A 16,736-nucleotide genomic window follows, 5' to 3' on the forward strand; every position below is an offset into this window, starting at 1 on the left:
AATCAGGTTACTCATCATGTCCTCCCAGGAAAAAAATTTTAAAAAGTTTAAAACTTAGGAACTACTTTTAAAATTTAATTTTCAGACCTGACATAACACAGCTGAGGAAGAGAGGTGGTGGCTGATTGGGGATAGATGTAGAGATCATTAATGGTATAAGAGTGTGAGAATGTGAAGCAGGATAGGATATGATATTACTCATACAGATCACAAATACATGTCAAAATTATATTTATGATTCATTTATGTAAAATTCAACATTGTTTTCTTCAAAGAAGAAATCTTTCACTCTACCTAGTTAATTCTGGAAAATTTTACAAATTGAGCATGCCATTTTTTAGTATGAATTCCTTTCTTTCAGCTACCCTGCTAACTTTGGCATGATGAGCAGAAAAAAAAATAAACAGAATGATTAGTTCTGAAATATGAAAAAGTGTCCAAGAAAACGAGTAGTCTTGAGAAGTAGGGAACAGGATGAACTCACTAGGGGACAGAAGGGCAGGAGGGAGTGGGACCAGACAAACACTGAGCTCTGCATGCACATGTAACAGTCTAAAATAGTCATCCAGCATGCAGACTCTAGGTCAAGATAACCAAGATGAATTGCCAAATTCTCCACAAGCAACATGACTTTGGGTAAGGTATTTAAGTTTTCTGTGTCTTAGTTTCTTCAACTGATAAATAAAAATGATGGTCATATCTACTTCATAAAATTGTGATAATTGATTAATACTTGTAATGAATAGTGTTTGGCATTTAGCTTATTAATAAGACATTTCATTAAAATATTAGCTACTTTTGTTAGCTAGCAACTCTCAATTTTGCCTAAAGCTGACCCCATATCTAGGGTTAGGTTTTGAAAGAAACTCATCACCATCAGAAACAGGTCTGGAAATTATAAAGGAAAGCTTAAAGAAACAGAAATATGTGCAACACCTATTTACAAAGAATCCATTGGGAAACCCCCACTGAGCCCAGGTAGATGGCACATGTCCCCTTTGGTTATGTAATTCAGTTCCCTGAGGGTCAGTTTACTGTCTTTGTTCCCAAGGCAAACTTTTTAATAATTGTGATCCCACTCGATAGTCATGTTCACTTACTTTATGGGTACATTTGTGGCATATTTTAAAATGTGAAGTTGAGTGCTTTCACTTGAAAACCAAAGGCCTGTAATGACAACATGCTATAGAGGAAAAATTATTGATTTGTGTAAACAGGCAGATCTTGTTTGTATTCTAGCTCCATCACTTACTAATTTTGTGATATGCACAATTTATATCCTGTCTGAGCCTGTGTTTCCTCTACATGAGATAATTTCTACTTCAACGTATTGTTATGAGGGTTAAATATAAATTACTTTCTGGTTTATGATGTTGGTGTATACTACTTCTATGCACGATAGTTATTTTTATGAATAAGATTTTTAACAGTAAGCCATAGAAAATATAATGTAAGACTGATTCTTAGAATCTATCAAAACAGGTTGTAAAAATGACGTAAACCTCTAGCATGGTAGTAACTAACATTCTGAAAAGCTTAATTTTTCCATTGAGAACTATAGCCCAACACAGTGTCTGTGCTTCAGTTTTCCTCTTGTCAGGAAGGATAATATCTGTGATGCATGGACTAACTCTAATGAAAATTTTTATTCTTAAGGCACAAAATATTTCCCAGCACAGTACCTAAGGTCTTTGTGCTCATGTCAGCATTGGAGATAAATTTCTGGGAAAGTAGAGAAACTGCTCATTCCTATAGACATCAAAACACCAAAGTAGCCAGGCACGGTGGCTCACGCCTGTAATCCCAGCACTTTGGGAGGCCGAGGCGGGTGGATCACCTGAGGTCAGGAGTTCGAGACCAGCCTCAACATGGAGAAATCCCATCTCTACTAAAAGTACAAAAAATTAGCTGGGTGTGGTGGTGCATGCCTGTAATCCCAGCTACTCAGGAGGCTGAGGCAGGAGAATTGCTTGAACCTGGGAGGCGGAGGTTGCGGTGAGCCAAGATCGTGCCATTGCACTGCAGCCTGGGCAACAAGAGTGAAACTCCATCTCAAAAAACAAAACAAAACAAAACAAAAAACACCAAAGTAAAAGTGAAAATAAAGCTACACAGCAGACTTTTTCTTTTTAAATACCTAAACTGAAAAGTATACCTATCAGGAAACATCCAACTCATGAATTACTTTAAATATGTTTTTAAAACAGTGTGCTTGTTTTATAACAACAGATTCATGCTATTTACCTGATATTCCCCAGTCGTTGCTTTGTGGAGCTCAGTGTCATCCTTGGAGACCATGGGCAATAAAAAGCATTTCTTCTGCACCAGTAAGACAAAAACAAACTGACTACTTCTCACATAAACCTTGGAGGGCTTCCCTCAGTGGGGTTAGTGATCAGCAAATCATGTCAAATAACCCCTTTTGTTATTTTTGACATAATAGTGTTCCTAGCAGACAGTACTCAAGAATTCCCAGATTCTTAGCTTTAACATAAATTCAATATACTCTCTTTTATTAAAAGTCAAGCTGTTTATTCACAGTAGCTCTTAAGTCTATGTTTCATTTTACACACATATGTGGATGTAATAGCTTTTTCCTTAGAACTTTTAAAAAATAGAATTCAGTAAAAGTCCTATATTTGTATTTTCTATGTGTCAAGAAGAGATAACCATCATTAATGTGAACCGAATTTCAGTTGAGGAGCTGAAATTAGGAAGAATTGAAAAACACCTGAAATAAATCTTCAAGTAATAAAGGGGAAAGTTTACTTTAGAATTAGTGTATCAAAAATGGGAAAATTGGCTGGGCGCAGTGGCTCACGCTTGTAATCCCAGCACTTTGGGAGGCTGAGGCATGCAGATCACCTGAGGTCAGGAGTTCAAGACCTGCCTGGCCAACATGGTGAAACCCTGTCTCCACTAAAAATACAAAAATTAGCCAGGCATGGTAGTACATGCCTGTGGTCCCAGCTACTCGGGAGGCTGAGGAAGGAGAATCGCTTGAACCCTGGAGGCAGAGGTTGCAGTGAGCCGAGATCACACCACTGCACTCGAACCTCGGTGACAGAGCGAGACTCCATAAAAATAAATAAAATAAATAAATAAATAAATAAACAAATAAATAAATAAATAAATAAAACTTTTTAAAAAGTCATTGCTTTATTTTTAAAAATTAATAGTTTCAAAATGTATACATGTAAAATCTAACTGGGAATACTTTTTATCTACTTGTAGCACAAGATTAAATTTATTCTCAATTACTAGGAGATTTGCACAATAGATTATATATTTACTTTAATCTGTATGACTAAAAGCCTCATTGTCAATGTGACTATGTCATCATTATCACATTCGTGAATCTCCTGATTATAACCTGCACAGATGGTCTACCTACAGGGCTCTGGGATAAGAAACTTGCTGTCTGTCTACAGAGGAAGCCGTTTTCACTTCCAGATAGTTCTGAATATTTGCAAGTACTTGCTGATTTAGAGTCAAATTATGTCTTGCTGTAACATCCATAATTACTGAACTTACATTTGAGATAAACCAAGATTAGACTAAACCATGCCTTCAAATGACACTCTCAAAAATGTGATGCAATTTATGTGCCAAAACTATCCTATCTTGCCATTTTCCTCCATTTTTTTAGGAAAAGCATGGTCCTAGTTTTGTTAGCCACAGTTCACAATATTATTTTAAATCACTATGTCATTTGGATATCCTATATTTGAACACTCTTTAGTGTCTTCCAGTTAAAATATATCTCCAAATACCATCACATTGGGGGTTAGGGCTTTAGCACAGGAACTAGTGGGGGACGTGTGTTCAGTCTACCAGAGCCCCCCAGTCAGCCCCACTGTGCCCATTTAGGGGCAGATTGTAGGGCTCAGGTGGGACACAGAGGTGGAGGAAGCACAAGTTCTGCCTCCTGGGAATGGCTCAGCCAAAACAAGGACAGGGACAGTGGGATAGACAACAGCCAGTGGGGTAACCAGCAGGAGCCCCAAGGTGTCACTTTCACCCTTAGGTGAGGAAGTCGGCTGGGCACCCACACATGCCACAGTATGGACCACGTTCCCTTCAAACACGGCTCACTTAACATTCCTAAACTCTGCAAAGGGGCAGTGCTACCTTATCTCCTGAGGATGGCCCTGAATGTAGAGGAGTCACGGGAGCTGCCCACATCACCCACCAGTGACTCTTCACTCCCCACATTTTCCCCGAGGGCCTGATGTGCACTGAGCTGGGGAAGCCCTGCCAAGATAAACTCTCCTTCCCAAAGGCCACAGAAGATGGCAGGCCTCTGACACTGCCCACATCGAGCAGAAGGGACGGGGCAGAGGGGCATCTGTCCAGCTGACTGCTGTGTTCTGTGGGCAGATGGGGCCAGAGGGGACCCAAACATGGCTCCCTTTGTCACTTGGCCGAGGGGCCAGGCCACCATGTACCGGACAGCTTTGCCCCAACAGCCTCTGCTGCTGGGCCAGCCCCCAGCACCATGACCACAGCTCTGCATGCAGGCAGTGCTGGGACAGGTGCCCTGGCAGTCACAGGGGTCCTGAGCCAATAAGGGCCCTGGGGGAGGAATCAGAACTCAGACTGTGGAGAAGAAGGTGTTGGCCAGGAGGGAACCAGGGTGGGTACTAGGTCCTGTCCATGCTGGGATCTGAGATTCTAAGAGGTGGGTTAGGGGTAAAAGGGGCAGAAGTTGGCCCATGGGGTGAGAGGAGTTCAGCAGAGATTGGGAGGACAGGACAACCTGGGGAAGAGCAGAGTGTCCTCCCCAGCCTCGGTCCCTCTCCTGATGCAGTCCTCACCTCACTCATAGACTCTGGAAGTCTCCCTTTGGTGAACACCTAGCCCCCAACTCCCAGGGCACTTCCCAGACAGCCAATGCCACATCCCAGGCAGCCCCTGCTCTGCCTTTGGGGTCTGTGCCTGGCAGAAGGGCGGCTGACCCTCGGCCCCTCTCAGCCTGGGCCCCAGCTCCTCCTGGCCCTGTAACCAGCAGACACACCCACCCTGCACCTGGTGACTGGTCATGCTTGTTCCCATTGGTGATGGTGTGTTGGGAGGGAACTGTTTTAGATACCAGTGTAAATCTGTGTCTACATCAATTCCACATGAGTTCAGTCCTCATATGGGAAGGGAATCATAGCTGTGGGGGGCTCCATGCAGGACCTTGAGGGCCCCGAGACCAGTCCCTGTGGCCACAGCAAGGAGCATCTGCTTCAGCTAGTTGGACAAGACTCTCTCCTGCCCAGAAACAGGCAGAGGGACTTCCCCCGCTCCCCACCCATCGTCGTATCCCAAACACACCCGTGTGGACTGTCACCTCAACGTCTCCTCTCAGCCCAGTGCCCGCGCTCTTCCTGATGAGGGTTAAGCAGGAGCAGCCTCCTTTCCCCATGTTCATGTTGCAGGTGGCTGCCTTCTCCTCAGCTCCCACCGAGCAGAACAAGAGCCAGCCAGCTCTCTCCAATCCCAGGACTTTCCAGGGACACTGATAATGATGGGAGGCCCCAAGAAGCCTCCCTAAAGCAGGCAGGGCCTTGTGAATGGGTGGTGGGAGGGATCAGGGCTTCCTCAGCATCTGTCAGTCCCTGGAGCATCTGAAGGGGCTCCCTACACCAGGAGGAAAGAGTGGGGCCGGCCCCTGTGGGTTCCCAGAGCCTGGCATCTGCCAGTTCCTCTGCCCTCCCTCACAGACACCCTCCAAGGAGCAGCACAGCACCAAGGACAGAGGCAGCAGCCCCGAGAGCATTTTCCAACACAACTACATTTATTCACATTTACACATGAGGCCCCCAACGCACTGCTTCCCACCCCCACTCCCCAGCCCCTTCCCCCCAGACCCTCCCTTCCTGCCCTCCCTGTTCAGCCACCCTCTCCCTCCCCTCCCTCCCCTACCCTCCAAAGCTAAGGCCCAGTGAGATCAGCACTGGGGGAGAAGAAGCTTTTGACCGCTTTGGCGCATCAGATGCCAGAGCCCCATCCTTGGGGATTGGCCCCAGAGACCCTGCCCAGAAGCCCCTACTGGCTACAATGCTGCTTATTCTCCTTCCTGGAGACCAAGGGGTCACCCTTTCTCTTTTGAGACTGTGAGGGGCCACCCAGCCCCCAAGTCAGGGATTGCTCCCCAGAGACCCTGAGCCCAGGCCCTGGGTGGGGTGTCTTTTCAGCAGGGGACACGCTTCCAAAGAGAGGTCGCTTCTTGGACTTCATGGCAGGAGAGGGTGCTAGGCTGAGGCCTCTTCTCTGAGCAGATGGGGACTGATGAGTTCCCTGGGGTCCCCACTTTTCTGGGCTGAGAAGGCCCGAGGCAGGGACAGGGCTCTGGGGTAGCCACCAGGGCAGAAGCTTGTGCTGGGAACCCAAGAGGAAGGCCAGGCTGGGGAGCTCCTCCTCCTCACTTGACCCCTGAGCCAGCCCATGTGACTCCCGGACAGGAGACCCTCCAGGGAGATCCAAGGCATCCTTGGCCCCCAGGCCAGGGCTGGTGGGTCTGTGGTCCTGGGGAGGAGAGGTTGGCCGGGCAGCCCTCAGCCCAGGGGAATCCTGACATCCCAAAAGCACAACAGAGTCTTTGGACCTGGCCATGCCAGTGTGTGCTCTGCCTCGTCCCTGAGGGTCCTGGGCAGCCATCTGGGGTGGGCAGGTTTCCATGCCAACCCCTTGGTGGGGGCCAGGGATGTCTCTCTCTGCTCCTTGGCCAGCTGCAAACTTAGAAGAACCTGAGTCCAACCGGGCCATGCCATGACTAGGGGCTGCCCTCGTATGCTGTTTCTCCTTCAAAGGTAGGAGGCGCTTCTCCACTAGCTGCGGGAGGAAAGGGGGCACTTACTGGCACTGCCCCAGGTGTGAGCAGGGCCCAGGGTGGTGGAGACCAGGGCACTTGGGCAGCAGGCAGGGAAGCCTGAGGCAGCTGGGCTTTATGTCAAAGAGAGAGGGTGTGGCTCTGCCGGGCATCCCGTTGGGCCTCACCGCAGCTTGCATGCTGACTCCCCTCCCTGGCTCCTGTCCATCCTACTCCCTCTGAACCTGCATCTTCCCACTCCAGAGTGGTTCCCCAAGAAGCCAGGCATCCCCAGCAGGGGGGATTAGACAATCAGGTGGGCCTTGTGTGCCGGGTCCCTCCTGCCCCTGGGGTACCTGGGCAAGGGTGAGTCCTTCCTCCTGCTCCAGCTCCTGGCTTAGGGCCAAGAAATCCATCTGTGGATCTGGGGAAAGCAATTCTTCCAGGAATCGGGGGTGAATGACGGCCTCCACCTGGAAACAGAAGGAAGAAGGCATGAGCTTCCTGGGCAGGGAGTAACCTGGAGCCAAGGACACCTGGAGGAGATGCAGAAAGCAGCAAGCGCCCCGTCCCCACCCTCCTGGGGCTGTCTTATATCATGGTGACCACCAGCTACAGACACAGACCACAGACCTGGTAACATACACACACACAGACAGAGACACACAAACCACACACAGACAGAGACACACAAACCACACACAGACACACAAACAGACCCACATATGACACAGGAAAAGACACAGACACAGGTAACATACACACTCCACACTCACACCCGCACAGACACACAAAGACACACAGTAACAAACCACAGACACAAACACACAGCAACACACAGACACACACAATCACATACACAGACACTCAAATCCATGGAAATACACACACTGCTGAGTAGCTAAGGAACAGAGCTTAATTCCAAGGACCTGGGAGTGCCACCCCCTGGAATCCGGCAGACCCCAGCACTCCAGCCCACCTTGGTGACGAAGTCTTTCTGGGAACACAGCTTGTCAATGTAGCTCAGAAGGCCCGGGTCTGGGGTCGTCCAGTCCTCTTCCTGTGGCTGCTTCACTTCGCCCTCTTCCTGTTGTCTCTTGGGCTCCCCCATGGCCCCGAGGGAAGGCCCCAGCAGCTCCTCCATGATGTCCACGTACTCCTGCACTACTTCTGGGGGGATCTCCTCAGGGACCTTGGTCTCTGCTGGCCTCTGGGGCCGGGGTGGTGGCAGGCGGGCCTTGGTCTCTGCTCGCCGGTGGGGCCGGGGTGGTGGCAGGCAGGCCTTGGTCTCTGCTCATCGGTGGGGCCGGGGTGGTGGCAGGTGGGCCTTGGTCTCCACTGGCCTCTGGGGCCTGGGTGGTGGCAGGCAGGCAGTCGGGGCCTTGGGGCCGGCCTTGCTGGGAAGGTACACTGAGGCAGAGAGGGAGGAGTATGGGCGTGGTGAGGGCCGCTCCTCCTGCTTGCACCACACAGGGGAGGGCAGGGCTTGGGGATGTGAAGTGGGTCCCAGTTGGGTCAGGACCACCTTAACCACAGCGCCCCCGGAGGAGGCGGGGTGGGGCACATCTGAGACAGCATCGCTTGGGAGGAAGTTTGGAGGCACCAATACGCCCTGTACTCTCCCCAATCATCCCTGCTTCCTGGGCAGAGCATATGTGGAGTTTTGGACAGGAGAGGGGAGAGAGTAGCTAGGAAACTCGACCAGGTCAATACCCAACATATGCTCCCAGAAGCTGTCCTGTTGGAGGGAGCAAATCCCCCTCTTGAAGGGAAGCAAGGGGTGTGGGGACAGTGGCCTCCCTTGGCCCCTTTGGTCTTTGCCATGGCTCCTGTGGGAATGTGGGAAGCCATACCTGGCTGCTTGACCACCTCAGGGGCTGGGGGTCCTCGAGGTTCAAGCCTCGGTGTGGCTGGAGGAGGCAGGCACTGGGGCCCCTTCATCCATTGCAATTTCTGAATCTGCATCTCCTCCTCAGCCTCAAACTCCAGGAACCTGGCAGTGAAGGAGGCCCAGGCTGTGCTGAGAGGGTCCAGGCCCCCTCCCCCCAGGACCAGGCAGTGGCCGAGGGCAGGGATGGGAGGGAGTGCCTCGGTGTGCTGTCCAGGCCCTCACTGTGTCCCATTCCCCAGTCCCAGGAGGAAGCTGCTCCCAGAGTTCTGGGCTCACCCTCCCTCACTCAGCCCCTGCAGAGCCCATGGCATCAATGGGGCTTCCTGACTCAAGTCAGGGCCACGAGGTCCAGGAGGGTCCCGGGGGACCCCTCCTCCAGGTTTCAGCTGGCCAGGGGTGGGGTGTATGGCAGAAGGCATCAGGGATGATGCCCAGATGCAGGAGTCCTGAGGCTAGGACTGTGGGCCCCCGAAAGATAACCCAGGGGCACGAGGCCTGGGAGACCCTGGGTCAGGAGGAAGCAAAAGCTGAGCCCAGAGGACAGGGTCCCCTTCCCCTGAGGCTGCTGTCTGTCTGTCTGTCTTCATGGAGGGGACTGCCCAGGAGCAAAGGCAGTCAGGCCAGAGATGTGTCTCATGGTGTCCCGGGCACAGGTCTCCCCAACCCAACCCCCTGGCCAGGCTGGGATGGGAGAAAACCGACTTCTGGCCACTGATGTGAGGAGCCTGTGCCCCACTCTTGTCTATAGTCACTAGCACCCCCTCTCCTCATCCCCACAGCTGGAGGTGACCCACTTTGGGCTGTGATGCTGGCTGCTCCTGCCATGACCTCCAGCGTCAAGGCAGGGATGGCCCCAGGCCAGGCAGGGGGTGCTTCCCAATAGGGCAGGACAGAAACCCCAGAACACTCTAGGTGGCAGGAGCAGCTTCCTGAGGGAGCCAGGGACCCAGAGTGTCCTGGGTTTTTCCACACCCTCCTCATACTCCACGTTGAGAAGCCACCATGGCCACCGGACCTCTGTCATTCACTCTCACCCTGCCACGCGGGCCCTGCTCCCAGGACCCCAGACTCACTTTTCTGCTATCTCGTAGAAGATCATCCGGTCAAAGTTGCTCGTGTGCTGCCATTCCCGCATGGCCCACCACAGTCCCTCCTCCAGGGTCATGGTGGGCTTCCGCCGGGCCAGGGATCGGAGAACTGGGCTGTAAACCAGTGCAGTCAGTCTCAGCCTATAAACCCACCCTTCATCCCAAGCCCACCTGGTCCCAACACCTGGCCCCTGTCCTCCCCACACCTCTCCTGCCATCTGTCCCTGTCCTGTTCTCCCCCATGTGGGCTCCTCAGGCCCCAGGACACACTCCCAAGATCAAACATCAACACAAGCTACCAAGTGGCCTCTCCAACTGCCCCTCGAGTCCTTAGTGTTGAGAAGTGGACTCAGTACTATGGGTGGAACATGTGTGTCCCCAATATTCCTGTGCTGAAGCCCTCAGCACCAGTGTGTCAGTATTTGGAGGCAATCAGGGTTAGAGCAGGTCATGAGCGTGGGTCCCAGTCATGGAATCCAAGCCCTGATAAGGGCAGAAGGAGATGCCAGGGCTCTTGCTCTCAGCCACAAGGAGACACAGCCAGAGACAGCTCTCTCCAGCCAGGAGGAGTGCCCTGACCAGACACCCAATCTGCTGTCACCTTGATCTGGGACTTCTGGCCTCTGGAACTGGGAGACATGAATGTGTCTTAATAAAGTACCCAGTTTATGGGATTTGTTACGGCAGAGCCTGAGCTGACTGAGACAGTGTGCACACAGGATGACCTGGGGGTGAGGGTTAAAGTGCAGGTTCCAGGGCCCCAGGACTGAGCATTCAACTGGCTTCCTGGGGACTCTGGAGCAAGGCAGCCCCTGGGGATGTAGCCTCAGGGCCCTGGAGCATGAGGAGCAGGAGCACACATCCAGAACCAAAGCAGAGTGGTGTCCACACCACTGCAAGCAGCAGGTCCAGATCCCACATTCCCACAAGAGCCATGGCAAAGGCCTGTGAGCCTGGGGCAGCTCCACTCCAAGAATCAGGGTCCCCAGTGCACCCAGACTCTGCTCCAAGGGGGAATGCAACCAGTTCCAGGGTGCGGGAACAGCGAGATTTTTGGGGATGAAGATGGGGCCACCTTCCACCTACACCCCAGGCAGGGGACTTCTCTAGGGGAATGGCCAGTGTGTCACATGGTGGATGTGCTCAAGCTCCCATTTGCTCGTCAGTGGGAAACACAGGGTGACAGAGGCGCCGCAGGGTGGAGAGAGGCAGGGACTGGGAATGAAACCACAAACTCTCCCAGATGCTGACGTTGCTGCCTCACAGCCACCACAGTCCATGGCCCTGGGCTGCTGGGCTTGAGGTGCACTCAGAGCTGTCACTGGAGCCCGTGGCTTTGGGGCATGCTCTCCTAGATGGTCTAGTCCTGATAATGATAGTAATGGGGACAGCAATCATAACTGCTATCATGTAATGTGTCATAGCATGTGCCAGGCACTGTGCTATGCATGTCATATGTGAGCTCAAGTCATCTCTTCACCATCATCTCAATGAAGCATCATTGTCTCTTTTTCTAGGAGGGATTGAAGGTGAAGATGCAAATACCTGCCCGGCATCGACCCCAGTGCGGGGCCCAAGACCATCCCCCTGTGCAGGCTCCACCACCACTGTGCTAACTGGACCTCGGCAGAACTGCGGGCATGTGCCAGGTTCCTGCTGGGCCCTGCAGCTCCTCCCCCCAGCCCCATGTAAGGTGCTCCTGACCATCAATACTGGGTTAAAGGGGAGGCACTGGGGTGTGTACTCAAAGACCTAAACCCAAACCATAGCTCACGTCACACCAGGAACCGTCTCTGACCTGGGTCTTCTGTAAACATTGTTGTGAAAATTATTGAAAGTAAGGATTGGCTGGACTCATGGGACAGTGACGGGCATTTGAGATGAGGCCCCTGACAGTCTGTCCTGAGCCACAGCCAGATTAATATTGTTGAAAATGTATCTTCCCATAATGCAACCCATCACCCTCACAACCGCCCTGCAAGCTCCCCTGAACAGCATGACCTCCCGTCCATCCAGCCTCTTTACATGTGAGCTGCAAGACCAGCTCCAATGCCCCGAGGACACTCACATGAGGAAGCACGAAAGCGCTTCGGTGTCAGGACTCTGGGGAAGGTGCCTCCAGGCCAGGGGCTTTTAGTGCTGCCAGAGTCGGAAGTTGTCATAGACACTCTTGGGGTTACAGGAGTTGTCTGGCAGGGCCTTGGCCTGGGAGGAAGCCAGGCTGCCCTCTCCATGAGCCCCTTGTGGCCATGGCCCAGCATTCCCTTGGGACATGATGGGGGGCAACTGGGCAGCCGGTGGTGGTGGTGGTGGAAGAGGAAGGCCCTGGGACCAGCCTCCCTCACTGGCCTGGGTGCCCCCAACCACCTGGGGAGCCATAACAGGCACCACAGGAGCAGCTGCCAGGAGTAGGGGAGGTGGACACACGACACCTCCGCAGAGGGTGCATGGAGCCTGCCAGATGAGGGGGGCCTGAGTTAGGACCAAGGTCTGCACCTGAGGGGCTTTCACAGGCCCCACCTCTGTCCCCATCTGGACAAAGACGTTGGAAGCCCCGGCCCCACTCGGGCCGCGGCCATCCTGTCCTGCCACCAGAGGTGTGCTGGGGAAGGCAGACAGCACCAGAGGGCCGCCTGGAGGAACCCCTGCAGTCACAAGGGGCAGCCCGTGTGCTGGGCCGGGAGCGGGTGTGGTGAAGGGCAGAGCCGTGAACACAGACAGGGAGGTGCCAGGGTTCATGGTCACGCCCGGTCCCAGCACTGGGTATGCTGTGGAGACAAAGGAAAGAGGTGAATGAGCTGGGGTCTCCAGGTCCACACTAGTCACTGGGGAATCAGAGGGGAGTCCAACAGCTAAGGGCTTATGACAGGGAAACTCTGCAGCTTGCAAGTGTCCCTGAGTGTGCATCAGATGCTCTGTTCCTCCAAGGAGAGTCGCTCCACTAGAGAGCCTGGCCCCGGTCACCAAGACTCCCTAAACCCTGTCTCCCAAGAAGCAACAGCCAAGCCTTTGCTGCCCGAGGATCTGCCTTGGGTGTCCCTGGCAGACTCTGTCAGCCTCACAGGCATCTCCCAAGCCATGGGTCAGGGATCAGTCTCTCAGTGGCTTGGTGGTCCTCAGCGTGCTCAGCAACAGGTGAGGGGCCTACCCCAGGGCAATGGCTTGGCACTCAGAAGGCCAACAGGAAGCCAGAAGCTTCCAAATATTATGGCCCCATCTCCTCTTCAATCTTCCTTTTCCTGAAGCTCTTGTAAATCCCTTTCTTTTCTAGCTCAAACACAACAAAAGAAAACCACTGGATGGAAATCTTTCCCAAGCCAGCACCCTAGGAACCCTGAAGATAATCCATAACTCGTCACACCCAGCATGGAAGTGATTGTCCTGGCACCACCCACAGCAAGTGCTAAATAGGGGTCAGATTCAGGCCACCCTTTCCTCAGTACTAGATGGTCCCAGCTGCCACTCAGGATGCTCTGTTCCCAGGGAGCATGTCTGAGAGGCAGTGGTGGAGTCCCCTGAGATAGTGTCACTGTATAGCCAGCAACAGCCACACACGATTAGAACACAGCCAGCAAGTGGCAAGCAGCAGGGCTATCAGGGGAGGTGTCTAGGGATTTTCACAGCTGCTGGTCATGTTACAATAGGTAGTGGGACAAGGAGCCCATCTCTCATCCTTCTTCTCCTTTGAGCTCCCAGTAACTGAACATAGTAACCAACCAAGAATCAGGGGTTCTTGGGCCACGGGCCAGGTGAGGCAAAGTTGTCTGGAACTCATCCCTGTTCAGTAGGACCTCATGCAGTCTCTAGTCAAGGGGAATAAGGGATACAGCACATGCACCTCATCATTCAGAACACATATCCTAACTTAAATAATAATAATAAGAGAATCATCTTCCTATTTGTGCACTACTCTCCTTCCTCTACTGAAAAGGAAACCAGGCTTTCCAGACCCTTCCACTGAGAACCAGCAAGAATCCACACCTGTCCCCCATTCATGAGGTAGTATAAATGGAATAGGAACAAATTCTTCATCTCCACAGTAACACAAAGTGCAGAGGACAGGCCATGAGCTCGCAGACAAGAGGAAGTGGGTCTGAAGACCTGAGCTTCCACAAAAGGGCAAACAATTCAGAACAACTCAGGAAGCCCAGGCCCTGTGTTGCCTGAACTTCCTCATCTGCCCCCACCCCTGTTAAATCAAAACCAACAGCTACCTGAACTGGTGGAGAAGCCATGTCTGAGGAGGGAGCTGAGAGGCTCTGGGCTGTGGCAGTTACAGTAGCCCCCAGCCTCACCCACCCAGAGGCTGTCACTACATGCTCTGTCACAGCCAACCCACCCAACAGTTTTCTGGCTGAGACCACTTCTCCCCACTCCTCCCTAAGATCTAGAAAACTCCAGTCCAAATCTCTCTGAACACTATGGAAGGGCACCTTCCAGGTGCCTGAAGACGTGGCGCAGGGTTCAGGCTTGCCTGTCATCCTCCTGGGGCCACCAGCACAACACGATCCCACCACTCCCTACAAACACAAGATGACGTGACCTGTCTCCTTCTAGAAAGGATCAATCCATCCACTCCATCCTTTCCCCTATGCGGTGTATTCCCCCAGGCATCTTGGTCCACCTCTAAGGAGCCGTCCTCCCTAACCACAGACTCAGGGTGCCATGGCCATCCCCAGGTGTGATGTCCTTGGGGACATCCAGTCCTCCCTCCCTCCTCAACAGCAGCCCTATCAACTGTCCCCAGGGCAGTGTCAAATTTGAATTCCCAAGGAGTTGAGGCATGGCAGACTCGGATAATGCCCCCATCCCTACAGGCTCACCTCCATTTGAAGCCATCCCCTCAGGCTGGGCACTGACAACCGCTGTCTGGCAGTTTCCACAATGAGAAAAGTCAAGGGTAAGACCCAGAGAGTGACCTGGCTCAGCAGGTGCTCCTGAGTCCAACTGTAGCAGGGAAAATTTGAATGTAAACAGGTTTAGAACATAGGACCCCAGACATTCTGCAGAGGGGGAGGGGCAGTGGGCAGCTGGTAGGGGTGGGGGACATTCTGTGAAGGGCTTCGGCCGTTAAGCAAGAACCTGAGTTTCCCTTCCAACTGCACAGCAGCAACAGAGATGGTGTGCACCTCTTTAGGCAAATTTTAAATTGTCCTTCTGACTCACAGCAAAAGCTTCTACCTGATGTCCCCTTTACTTCCATTCTTTATCAACAGACCTACTTTTGTGCCAATCAACCCATGCTCCTTCCCACTTTGGCTCTTTCCCAGTCTTGATGAATTGCAACAGGGGCTGCACTTCATGAACAAAATTCAAAACACGTTTTCAGTCTAAGAAACACAGGGGTTCTTAGGAAGGCAAGGGGACTGGGTGTTTGAAATCAGGATGGTCTCAGCCGATCCAGACTATTAGGTGGCTGTGTGCTCATCATTGTTTAGGAAGCAATCCTTGTGCCCCCAGGTCATGTATGTTGCTGGAATCTCTGTCTACACCAGCAGGCCAGCCTTATGTCCCAGTCCCTTTGCTGGAAAGCCTCAATCCAGGAAAGAGTGGCTATGCAACCTACAGCACTGAGACCAGAAATCCTTTCATTTTGTTTCCCAGCATATTCTGCTGGTGTTAAATGTTTATGTTTTATCTTTTGAATGATTTTAATTTAACCAAGCAATACTTTTCATGGCTCCAAATTCAAACTGTGCACAGTGGAATAGGCAATGACCAGCCTTCCTCCCATCTCTTTTCCCTGGCCACCACATTTTCTGTCCTGGAGGAAACCGGTGTTATCTGATTGCTTCTCATCTTCACTGAAACACATCCTGGCTGGCCTCTCTCAGCTCACTGTTGGCCTCATCTTCACCATACATTCTTGCCATTTGGAATCCAGTGTCATCACATGTGGTTCTCTGCATGGGAATTATTGTAGCCTGTCTTTTAAAAAAACTTCATTCTCATTTCCACACTGAGAATCACTGTCTGTTTATTAGTATCAAAAGGACAGGAAAGAGCAGTCATGTTCTGTGTTGTGAACAAGGGGAGTGTTAGAGGAAATTGGTCAAAGGAGATGAGGAATGAGAACTCAGAGCACAGCAACAAAATCTTCTGAGACACACACATCACTCCCTGCTGGGCAGGGTAATTTTGCACGATGGGAGGGTGTTGGGGAAGGGAAGAGGCCTTCAGCCAGACCGGTGCACACTGCAAACATTCACTGAAACACACCCTGTTGGCACTTATGAAGCATTTGCCCCTTTCAAAGACATTTGGACTCAAGAAGGCAGAGTTGCAGGAAAATGTAACAGCGGCCACACTGCAGGGGCAGGTGGTGGATTGCAAGTCTCAAGCCCAGGGTTCTCCCCGCCTTGCCCCAGTTGTGTGAGAAGGTCATTTCCTAACTCCTGTCCAATATCCCCATGAGTTCTCGGTTTTGTCCCAACTCTAAACCTGAATGGTCCAGCAAGCATTTCTGTGAAATGCCTCCACAGTGGCCATTGGGAGTGACCTCCACGCAGTGACTGCCTGTCTGGGTGCTCCCAGGCCTTTTGTCCCCTGAGACAGAACTGCCTTCTTACATGCAGCCCTCTTCCACTGTGCAACTCTACCTCGATCTTAGCTGAGAAGATCAATGGAGAGCAATTCAAGCAAAATCATGGTAAACTTACCAAAACAAAACCAAACCAAACAAACCATAAATGCTTTGGAGATCTTTCTGAGGATTTGATCTTTTATCATGGGGCAAACTTAAATGATTTTCAATCAATAACTTCATCTAAGAGGGATGTTGAAGCAAAATATCATACTCAGATACTGAAGAAGGGAAGAATTCTTGGTTGCTTCCTCTCTTAAGTCAGTCAATCGATGCTTTCTCAAGATTCTCACACATGGCTTTGATATAGGATTTGAATGAGTCTTTTTCTGAGCCAATGATACAAAAAATATACTGTGGAACAGTGTCTTGTCTTAA

At 51.6% G+C, this 16,736-nt stretch overlaps 1 pseudogene; it reads right to left on the bottom strand.

Moving 5' to 3' along the window:
- Window positions 1-5,767: 5,767 nt before the first annotated feature.
- Window positions 5,768-15,047, bottom strand: LOC100452350 (NUT family member 2A-like; annotated as a pseudogene).
- Between the last annotated feature and the right edge of the window lie 1,689 nt (window positions 15,048-16,736).

Source organism: Pongo abelii, chromosome 8 (assembly GCF_028885655.2).
Source record: "Pongo abelii isolate AG06213 chromosome 8, NHGRI_mPonAbe1-v2.0_pri, whole genome shotgun sequence".
In the NCBI taxonomy this organism is placed as follows: Eukaryota; Metazoa; Chordata; class Mammalia; order Primates; family Hominidae; genus Pongo; species Pongo abelii.